The following is a 10,905-nucleotide window of genomic DNA, read 5'->3' on the forward strand; positions in this document are numbered from 1 at the left end:
AGAGACAGAGAGAGAAACAAGAACAGAGACACAGAGAGAGAAACAAGAACAGAGACACAGAGAGAAACAAGAACAGAGACACAGAGAAACAAGAAGAGAATCAGAGAGAAAAAGAACAGAGACAGAGAGAGAAACAAGAACAGAGACACAGAGAGAAACAAGAACAGAGACACAGAGAGAGAAACAAGAACACACACACACACAGAGAAACAAGAACACAGACAGAGAAAAACAAGAACAAAGACACAGAGAGAAACAAGAACAGAGACACAAAGAGAGAAACAAGAAGAGAAACAGAGAGAAAAAGAACAGAGACAGAGAGAGAAACAAGAGGAAAAACAGAGAGAAAAAGAAGAGGAGAATCAGAGAGAGAAAAATAACTAAATCACACCAAATAAAGACAGGAGCCGGGGGGGGCGGGGAGGGAAAGGGGTATCTTTATTCGGGGTGATTTCTGGTGACGGATTGAATTGTTTTATTTACGGCGCAGCAAAACAATGTGTACAAAGGCACGTTCGGATACAAATTCGATTACAAATACGATCTTTCGACTCGGACTCAAACTCGCGCTCGCTTGCATCTCCACGCCTACGGTGCACCGTGGCCGTCGGTGTCCTCGGGAACGTGGTTCCCGGGAGTCTCAAAAATCGTCCTGCCTGACGAAAACCCCGGTCCCTGGACGGTCCGCGCCCTAACTTTGGCGATGAACTTCGCCTCGCGGACCGGCCGGGACCGAGGAAAAAAAAACCCAGCCGGGGGGAAAAAAAAAAAACCCCCCGGCTGGGGATTTTTTATTCTAAATTTAAAAATGAGTTGAAAATCCTGAAAGGCAAAAGTCACACGCGATAGGTTAGAACACGTCATCACGCACGCTCCCACGCACGCACGCTCGCAAACTCTCACGTGCGGACGTGGCCGCGCTCTTTTCGACTTACCTGCCGACCGGAACCCTTACTTGAAATGGCACGCTAAAGAGGATGCCGCCGGCGATCTTCGTCCGCCGCTCTTCGACATCGGACGCTATATTCCGGGAAAGAACGGTGGCGTCGGAGATCGCTGAGACCGATCCGCCTCGGGGACCTACGAGACAAACATTGCTAAAGTATCGATTATGGCTAGATTTGTTTATACAAGAAACCCACAACAGAAGCGGCACGCTAAAAACCCGTGACTCTTTCAACTCGGACTCAAACTCGCGCTCGCTTGCATCTCCACGCCTACGGTGCACCGTGGCCATCGGTGTCCTCGGGAACGTGGTTCCCGGGAGTCTCAAAAATCGTCCTGCCTGACGAAAACCCCGGTCCCTGGACGGTCCGCGCCCTAACTTTGGCGATGAACTTCGCCTCGCGGACCGGCCGGGACCGAGGAAAAAAAAACCCAGCCGGGGGGAAAAAAAAAAAAAACCCCCCGGCTGGGGATTTTTTATTCTAAATTTAAAAATGAGTTGAAAATCCTGAAAGGCAAAAGTCACACGCGATAGGTTAAAACACGTCATCACGCACGCTCCCACGCACGCACGCTCGCAAACTCTCACGTGCGGACGTGGCCGCGCTCTTCTCGACTTACCTGCCGACCGGAACCCTTACTTGAAATGGCACGCTAAAGAGGATGCCGCCAGCGATCTTCGTCCGCCGCTCTTCGACATCGGACGCTATATTCCGGGAAAGAACGGTGGCGTCGGAGATCGCCGAGACCGATCCTCCTCGGGGACCTACGAGACAAGAGGCGGTGGCCGAGTGGTTACTTACTTGAGAGCCAGAGTTATCCCCACATATTGTCTACCAAGAGCCCCATAGAAAAGAGAGGAACAATAAAGTTTTCTAACTGATCTACCTAAAAGCAACTATGTGCCAGGGCAGGGCAGCTCCAAGCATAATCACAGCGACAAGCGATACAATGCAATACAGTACGATACAATACAGGCACAGGCAAAGGAAATGCAGTGATTTACAACACAGGCAAAGGAATGCAGTGAACTACAACACAGGCAAAGGAAATGCAGTGGATTGCAACACAGGCAAAAGAAATGCAATGGATTACAACACAGGCAAGGAAATGCAGTGTTTTACAACACAGGCAAGGAAATGCAGTGATTTACAACACAGAGAAAGGAAATGCAATGGATTACAACACAGGCAAAGGAAATGCAGTGATTTACAACACAGGCAAAGGAAAAGCAGTGATTTACAACACAGGCAAAGGAAATGCAATGGATTACAACACAGGCAAGGAAATGCAGTGATTTACAACACAGGCAAAGGAAATGCAGTGATTTACAAGACAGGCAAAGGAAATGCAATGGATTACAACACAGGCAAAGGAAATGCAGTGATTTACAACACAGGCAAAGGAAAAGCAGTGATTTACACCACAGGCAAGGAAATGCAGTTATTTACAACACAGGCAAAGGAAATGCAATGGATTACAACACAGGCAAAGGAAAAGCAGTGATTTACACCACAGGCAAGGAAATGCAGTTATTTACAACACAGGCAAAGGAAATGCAATGGATTACAACACAGGCAAAGTAAATGCAGTGATTTACAACGCAGGCAAAGGAAATGCAATGGATTGCAACACAGGCAAAGGAAATGCAGTGATTTACAAGACAGGCAAAGGAAATGCAATGGATTGCAACACAGGCAAAGGAAATGCAGTGGATTACAACACAGGCAAAGGAAATGCAGTGATTTACAACACAGGCAAAGGAAATGCAATGGATTACAACACAGGCAAGGAAATGCAGTGATTTACAACACAGAGAAAGGAAATGCAGTGGATTACAACACAGGCAAAGGAAATGCAGTGATTTACAACACCGGCAAGGAAATGCAGTTATTTACAACACAGGCAAAGGAAATGCAATGGATTACAACACAGGCAAGGAAATGCAGTGATTTACAACACCGGCAAGGAAATGCAGTTATTTACAACACAGGCAAAGGAAATGCAATGGATTACAACACAGGCAAGGAAATGCAGTGATTTACAACACAGGCAAAGGAAATGCAATGGATTGCAACACAGGCAAGGAAATGCAGTGATTTACAACACAGGCAAAGGAAATGCAGTGATTTACAACGCAGGCAAAGGAAATGCAGTGAATTACAACACAGGCAAAGGAAATGCAATGGATTACAACACAGGCAAGGAAATGCAGTGATTTACAACACAGGCAAGGAAATGCAATGGATTACATAACAGGCAAAGGAAATGCATTGCTTTACAACATATGCAAGGAAATGCAGTGGATTACAACACAGGCAAGGAAATGCAGTGATTTACAACACGGGCAAAGGAAATGCAATGGATTACGACGCGGGCGAAGGAGACGCGATGCTATACGGGCGGATACAGCCCTAGATGGGCGAGTGATGATGACATGTAACTCCTTACAGAAAGGTAATGCAAAAGCTATTAAGAGGACACTCGAGAAGATCGTAAACCGACGAAATGAAGAGACGACCGCCGAGTCGACGTGGAGATAGGGACGAGATGGAAGGCGGGCTCCCGGCGCCGGTAGACCCACGACGACGTCGAGACGAGGAAAAGACCGACGACGCGAAACGAGCTAGAAAGCGGACGGGGTTCGGAACTGCCCTGCCCGGCAAAGGCTTCGATGAAGATGAGGATAAACCCTCTGCCTTTACCTCCAAAGGGAACATCCCGCTACAGCCCTCTCCTCTAAGCTAACTTCAAATTTCCTCCTGTCACCTTAAAGGCTTTTCCCTTTCTCCCCACCACCGGCCCCGACACTTATCTTTAGAAAGATGAGGGGACAAAATCCATCCTCGGTACGCGTGGGCGCCGTGGAAGTCGAGACCTCCTCCGCGTCCTCTTCGGTGCGGCCGTTTCCAAACTGCCTCCTCCGAGTGCCTAAGATGACAAAACAGTAAATATGACTCTCTCGCTCGAGCGGAGTAATCCCCGGGAATACTTTGCGCAGCTTCCCCGGCTCACCTCACATCTTCTTTCGGCTCCCGTAAGGGGTCCCTGGCCACGGACCGGATCCGGCCGCATCTAAAATGAATTTAAAACAAAAGTCAAAGCCCCGCAAGAGAGCTCTACGGCTCCCAACATCCCGGGTCGGTCTGCAGATATAGCCTAAAGCACAACTACACCCGGCGTCCCAAATTGCGAGTCCCCGGGACTCGTCCTCCGGGATCTATGCCCGAACTAGGCGGCAGGGCAGAGCAGCTCCGGGCCGAATATGTGCAGGCACCCGTGACACGGGACTGGACGAACGAGGGGACGACACGGGGAGGAAAAGACACTCGGGGGGAAGAATGACCCCGAGGACCGAAAGGATGCAAAAGAAGATGACCGAGAGGAGACCGAGAGCCAGCCGATGAGCCTGGAGGAAGATGCTAGCACGATGATTTATCGCAAAGAGAGCAAAGATGGATGCCTGAGAATCCTGGGGTCACGATGCTCCCCCTATGTTTTCAAAGTCCTAATTCCTTGTAATGGACCTGTGAGGGCTAGGGCTGTCAATACAGCTCAGAACAAGACCTGAAAAGACAGACCGGATGCTACTATTGAGAGATAAGATTCTGATATCTGAGCTCCCCGGCCGAAAATTAAAAGGCGCTGGCACCTGGCCGATGAATACAGAGATCGGAGATGTTAAGAGGGACCCCGGGGATTCCGGGATGCCCCTCAAAGGGCTAGAGAAAAACAGGTGCGACATAAGACAGACAAAAGACACGAAAAGCACGAGGGACAAGTGACGCAACACCCACGGAGACTGCTCTGCCCGGCGTGCCTCGGCGCTGCGATCAAACAGATCATCTTTAGGGGGCCTAAGGGGCCGCTTCCTGGACGTCCCCATCTGCAAATCTGCCTCCGAGATCCCCCCTAAAATGTCCACACCCACCACCTCGCTCCCACCCCCTATGTGTTGGCAGCCCTCCACTTATCTCTCCGAAGTCCGGGGATGAGAATCCGGGTCTGCTGGGAAGGAAGGAGGCCCCGCCCTCTGGGAGGTTCCTGCGGTCACCGGGCTGATGTTTCCGAGTCAGCTAGAATAAAGAAAAGGAAACATCACTGCTTGTGCTAAGAAACTCATTGGCCAAAACCTGACAATTCCCTTACTCACCGTGTCCAGAGAAAGCCCGGGTGTTCGGGACATAAGCTTCGACAGCTCTCAGAGGCTGAAGCCACCGTCAGAGGGTATGCCTGGCTTAAGAAGAGAGAAAGTGATGAGGCGTGGCTGAAAATGGAGTTGACCCACCCTCCTCCTCCCGACATCCCGGTCTCACCGCAAGTCCTCTGCCTTTGTGGAAGGCACGCCGGATGGCACCCTCAAAAAGGAGAAGGTGAAGGCTTCATCACAGACTCCTGTAATGCTTTTAGAGGGGTCTTCAGAGCACTGAACCAGGTCTGGCAGCCAGCTCCCGAGGAGGTGTCAGCTTCAAGTGAGTGCACTGCTAAAAAACACAAATAAAGTAATGGATAGTGAGAGCTGCACCTGAAATTGAGACCTGACTAAAAGAAACTACTCTGCCCACAGGTCACAGCTCACCTCGTCCACATGAACTTGTCTGCTGATATCCATCTTGAACTGCTGAAGAAAGCACTAAGAACAATACTGTAACACAGTCACCTTTTATGCTTCCACTGCAAATACAGTGACTGACCTCCAGGGGGAGCCCCCTCCCAGAGGATGGGCCCTCCGACTCCGATTTAATCCATCTGCATCTGAAAGGAAGTAAGGACAAAAGTCAGAGCCCTGCAGGAGACATTAAGACCACTACACATCCTGGCTCACTCTACAGATAACACCTAGAGCACAACTACACCCCCCTTCTCAGATTGCGAGTACCCGGGACTCGTCCTCCGGGATCTATGCCCGAACAAGGCGGCAGGGCAGAGCAGCTCCGGGCCGAATATGTGCAGGCACCCGTGACACGGGACTGGACGAACGAGGGGACGACACGGGGAGGAAAAAACACTCGGGGGGAAGAATGACCCCGAGGACCGAGAGGATGCAAAAGAAGATGACCGAGAGGAGACCGAGAGCCAGCCGATGAGCCTGGAGGAAGATGCTAGCACGATGATTTATCGCAAAGAGAGCAAAGATGGATGCCTGAGAATCCTGGGGTCACGATGCTCCCCCTATGTTTTCAAAGTCCTAATTCCTTGTAATGGATCTGTGAGGGCTAGGGCTGTCAATACAGCTCAGAACAAGACCTGAAAAGACAGACCGGATGCTACTATTGAGAGATAAGATTCTGATATCTGAGCTCCCCGGCCGAAAATTAAAAGGCGCTGGCACCTGGCCGATGAATATAGAGATCGGAGAGGTTAAGAGGGACCCCGGGGATTCCGGGATGCCCCTCAAAGGGCTAGAGAAAAACAGGTGCGACATAAGACAGACAAAAGACACGAAAAGCACGAGGGACAAGTGACGCAACACCCACGGAGACTGCTCTGCCCGGCGTGCCTCGGCGCTGCGATCAAACAGATCATCTTTAGGGGGCCTAAGGGGCCGCTTCCTGGACGTCCCCATCTGCAAATCTGCCTCCGAGATCCCCCCTAAAATGTCCACACCCACCACCTCGCTCCCACCCCCTATGTGTTGGCAGCCCTCCACTTATCTCTCCGAAGTCCGGGGATGAGAATCCGGGTCTGCTGGGAAGGAAGGAGGCCCCGCCCTCTGGGAGGTTCCTGCGGTCACCGGGCTGATGTTTCCGAGTCAGCTAGAATAAAGAAAAGGAAACATCACAGCTGGTGCTAAGAAACTCATTGGCCAAAACCTGACAATTCCCTTACTCACCGTGTCCCGAGAAAGCCCGGGTCTTCGGGTCATAAGCTTCGACAGCTCTCAGAGGCTGAAGCCACCGTCAGAGGGTATGCCTGGCTTAAGAAGAGAGAAAGTGATGAGGCGTGGCTGAAAATGGAGTTGACCCACCCTCCTCCTCCCGACATCCCGGTCTCACCGCAAGTCCTCTGCCTTTGTGGAAGGCACGCCGGATGGCACCCTCAAAAAGGAGAAGGTGAAGGCTTCATCACAGACTCCTGTAATGCTTTTAGAGGGGTCTTCAGAGCACTGAACCAGGTCTGGCAGCCAGCTCCCGAGGAGGTGTCAGCTTCAAGTGAGTGCACTGCTAAAAAACACAAATAAAGTAATGGATAGTGAGAGCTGCACCTGAAATTGAGACCTGACTAAAAGAAACTACTCTGCCCACAGGTCACAGCTCACCTCGTCCACATGAACTTGTCTGCTGATATCCATCTTGAACTGCTGAAGAAAGCACTAAGAACAATACTGTAACACAGTCACCTTTTATGCTTCCACTGCAAATACAGTGACTGACCTCCAGGGGGAGCCCCCTCCCAGAGGATGGGCCCTCTGACTCCGATTTAATCCATCTGCATCTGAAAGGAAGTAAGGACAAAAGTCAGAGCCCTGCAGGAGACATTAAGACCGCTACACATCCTGGCTCACTCTACAGATAACACCTAGAGCACAACTACACCCCCCTTCTCAGATTGCGAGTACCCGGGACTCGTCCTCCGGGATCTATGCCCGAACAAGGCGGCAGGGCAGAGCAGCTCCGGGCCGAATATGTGCAGGCACCCGTGACACGGGACTGGACGAACGAGGGGACGACACGGGGAGGAAAAAACACTCGGGGGGAAGAATGACCCCGAGGACCGAGAGGATGCAAAAGAAGATGACCGAGAGGAGACCGAGAGCCAGCCGATGAGCCTGGAGGAAGATGCTAGCACGATGATTTATCGCAAAGAGAGCAAAGATGGATGCCTGAGAATCCTGGGGTCACGATGCTCCCCCTATGTTTTCAAAGTCCTAATTCCTTGTAATGGATCTGTGAGGGCTAGGGCTGTCAATACAGCTCAGAACAAGACCTGAAAAGACAGACCGGATGCTACTATTGAGAGATAAGATTCTGATATCTGAGCTCCCCGGCCGAAAATTAAAAGGCGCTGGCACCTGGCCGATGAATATAGAGATCGGAGAGGTTAAGAGGGACCCCGGGGATTCCGGGATGCCCCTCAAAGGGCTAGAGAAAAACAGGTGCGACATAAGACAGACAAAAGACACGAAAAGCACGAGGGACAAGTGACGCAACACCCACGGAGACTGCTCTGCCCGGCGTGCCTCGGCGCTGCGATCAAACAGATCATCTTTAGGGGGCCTAAGGGGCCGCTTCCTGGACGTCCCCATCTGCAAATCTGCCTCCGAGATCCCCCCTAAAATGTCCACACCCACCACCTCGCTCCCACCCCCTATGTGTTGGCAGCCCTCCACTTATCTCTCCGAAGTCCGGGGATGAGAATCCGGGTCTGCTGGGAAGGAAGGAGGCCCCGCCCTCTGGGAGGTTCCTGCGGTCACCGGGCTGATGTTTCCGAGTCAGCTAGAATAAAGAAAAGGAAACATCACAGCTGGTGCTAAGAAACTCATTGGCCAAAACCTGACAATTCCCTTACTCACCGTGTCCCGAGAAAGCCCGGGTCTTCGGGTCATAAGCTTCGACAGCTCTCAGAGGCTGAAGCCACCGTCAGAGGGTATGCCTGGCTTAAGAAGAGAGAAAGTGATGAGGCGTGGCTGAAAATGGAGTTGACCCACCCTCCTCCTCCCGACATCCCGGTCTCACCGCAAGTCCTCTGCCTTTGTGGAAGGCACGCCGGATGGCACCCTCAAAAAGGAGAAGGTGAAGGCTTCATCACAGACTCCTGTAATGCTTTTAGAGGGGTCTTCAGAGCACTGAACCAGGTCTGGCAGCCAGCTCCCGAGGAGGTGTCAGCTTCAAGTGAGTGCACTGCTAAAAAACACAAATAAAGTAATGGATAGTGAGAGCTGCACCTGAAATTGAGACCTGACTAAAAGAAACTACTCTGCCCACAGGTCACAGCTCACCTCGTCCACATGAACTTGTCTGCTGATATCCATCTTGAACTGCTGAAGAAAGCACTAAGAACAATACTGTAACACAGTCACCTTTTATGCTTCCACTGCAAATACAGTGACTGACCTCCAGGGGGAGCCCCCTCCCAGAGGATGGGCCCTCTGACTCCGATTTAATCCATCTGCATCTGAAAGGAAGTAAGGACAAAAGTCAGAGCCCTGCAGGAGACATTAAGACCGCTACACATCCTGGCTCACTCTACAGATAACACCTAGAGCACAACTACACCCCCCTTCTCAGATTGCGAGTACCCGGGACTCGTCCTCCGGGATCTATGCCCGAACAAGGCGGCAGGGCAGAGCAGCTCCGGGCCGAATATGTGCAGGCACCCGTGACACGGGACTGGACGAACGAGGGGACGACACGGGGAGGAAAAGACACTCGGGGGGAAGAATGACCCCGAGGACCGAGAGGATGCAAAAGAAGATGACCGAGAGGAGACCGAGAGCCAGCCGATGAGCCTGGAAAAAGATGCTAGCACGATGATTTATCGCAAAGAGAGCAAAGATGGATGCCTGAGAATCCTGGGGTCACGATGCTCCCCCTATGTTTTCAAAGTCCTAATTCCTTGTAATGGACCTGTGAGGGCTAGGGCTGTCAATACAGCTCAGAACAAGACCTGAAAAGACAGACCGGATGCTACTATTGAGAGATAAGATTCTGATATCTGAGCTCCCCGGCCGAAAATTAAAAGGCGCTGGCACCTGGCCGATGAATACAGAGATCGGAGATGTTAAGAGGGACCCCGGGGATTCCGGGATGCCCCTCAAAGGGCTAGAGAAAAACAGGTGCGACATAAGACAGACAAAAGACACGAAAAGCACGAGGGACAAGTGACGCAACACCCACGGAGACTGCTCTGCCCGGCGTGCCTCGGCGCTGCGATCAAACAGATCATCTTTAGGGGGCCTAAGGGGCCGCTTCCTGGACGTCCCCATCTGCAAATCTGCCTCCGAGATCCCCCCTAAAATGTCCACACCCACCACCTCGCTCCCACCCCCTATGTGTTGGCAGCCCTCCACTTATCTCTCCGAAGTCCGGGGATGAGAATCCGGGTCTGCTGGGAAGGAAGGAGGCCCCGCCCTCTGGGAGGTTCCTGCGGTCACCGGGCTGATGTTTCCGAGTCAGCTAGAATAAAGAAAAGGAAACATCACAGCTGGTGCTAAGAAACTCATTGGCCAAAACCTGACAATTCCCTTACTCACCGTGTCCAGAGAAAGCCCGGGTGTTCGGGACATAAGCTTCGACAGCTCTCAGAGGCTGAAGCCACCGTCAGAGGGTATGCCTGGCTTAAGAAGAGAGAAAGTGATGAGGCGTGGCTGAAAATGGAGTTGACCCACCCTCCTCCTCCCGACATCCCGGTCTCACCGCAAGTCCTCTGCCTTTGTGGAAGGCACGCCGGATGGCACCCTCAAAAAGGAGAAGGTGAAGGCTTCATCACAGACTCCTGTAATGCTTTTAGAGGGGTCTTCAGAGCACTGAACCAGGTCTGGCAGCCAGCTCCCGAGGAGGTGTCAGCTTCAAGTGAGTGCACTGCTAAAAAACACAAATAAAGTAATGGATAGTGAGAGCTGCACCTGAAATTGAGACCTGACTAAAAGAAACTACTCTGCCCACAGGTCACAGCTCACCTCGTCCACATGAACTTGTCTGCTGATATCCATCTTGAACTGCTGAAGAAAGCACTAAGAACAATACTGTAACACAGTCACCTTTTATGCTTCCACTGCAAATACAGTGACTGACCTCCAGGGGGAGCCCCCTCCCAAAGGATGGGCCCTCCGACTCCGATTTAATCCATCTGCATCTGAAAGGAAGTAAGGACAAAAGTCAGAGCCCTGCAGGAGACATTAAGACCGCTACACATCCTGGCTCACTCTACAGATAACACCTAGAGCACAACTACACCCCCCTTCTCAGATTGCGAGTACCCGGGACTCGTCCTCCGGGATCTATGCCCGAACAAGGCGGC

This window comes from Sturnus vulgaris, unplaced genomic scaffold, assembly GCF_052056855.1.
Source record: "Sturnus vulgaris isolate bStuVul1 unplaced genomic scaffold, bStuVul1.hap1 Scaffold_452, whole genome shotgun sequence".
In the NCBI taxonomy this organism is placed as follows: Eukaryota; Metazoa; Chordata; class Aves; order Passeriformes; family Sturnidae; genus Sturnus; species Sturnus vulgaris.